This window comes from Tupaia chinensis, unplaced genomic scaffold, assembly GCF_000334495.1.
Source record: "Tupaia chinensis unplaced genomic scaffold, TupChi_1.0 Scaffold147369_2, whole genome shotgun sequence".
In the NCBI taxonomy this organism is placed as follows: Eukaryota; Metazoa; Chordata; class Mammalia; order Scandentia; family Tupaiidae; genus Tupaia; species Tupaia belangeri.
The window spans coordinates 133655-133878 of record NW_006207221.1 but is presented as its reverse complement, the minus strand read 5'-3'; positions in this window follow the sequence as shown (position 1 = coordinate 133878).

Here is a 224-nt window from a genome sequence, read left to right as displayed (position 1 = left end):
TCACTGCACTTCAGAGAAGTCACATAGGAGAGAAGTCCTATGAAAATAAAATATGTGGAAAAATGTTCTTCAAGAAGTCACACTTCACTGTGCATGAGACAACTCACACTGGAGAGAATTCCTATGAAAGTGGGGAATGTGGTAAATCTTACAGTTTCAAGTCAGTTGTTAGTAGACATTGGAAAATTCATACAAGAAAGAAAACCTATGAATGTGCACAATGC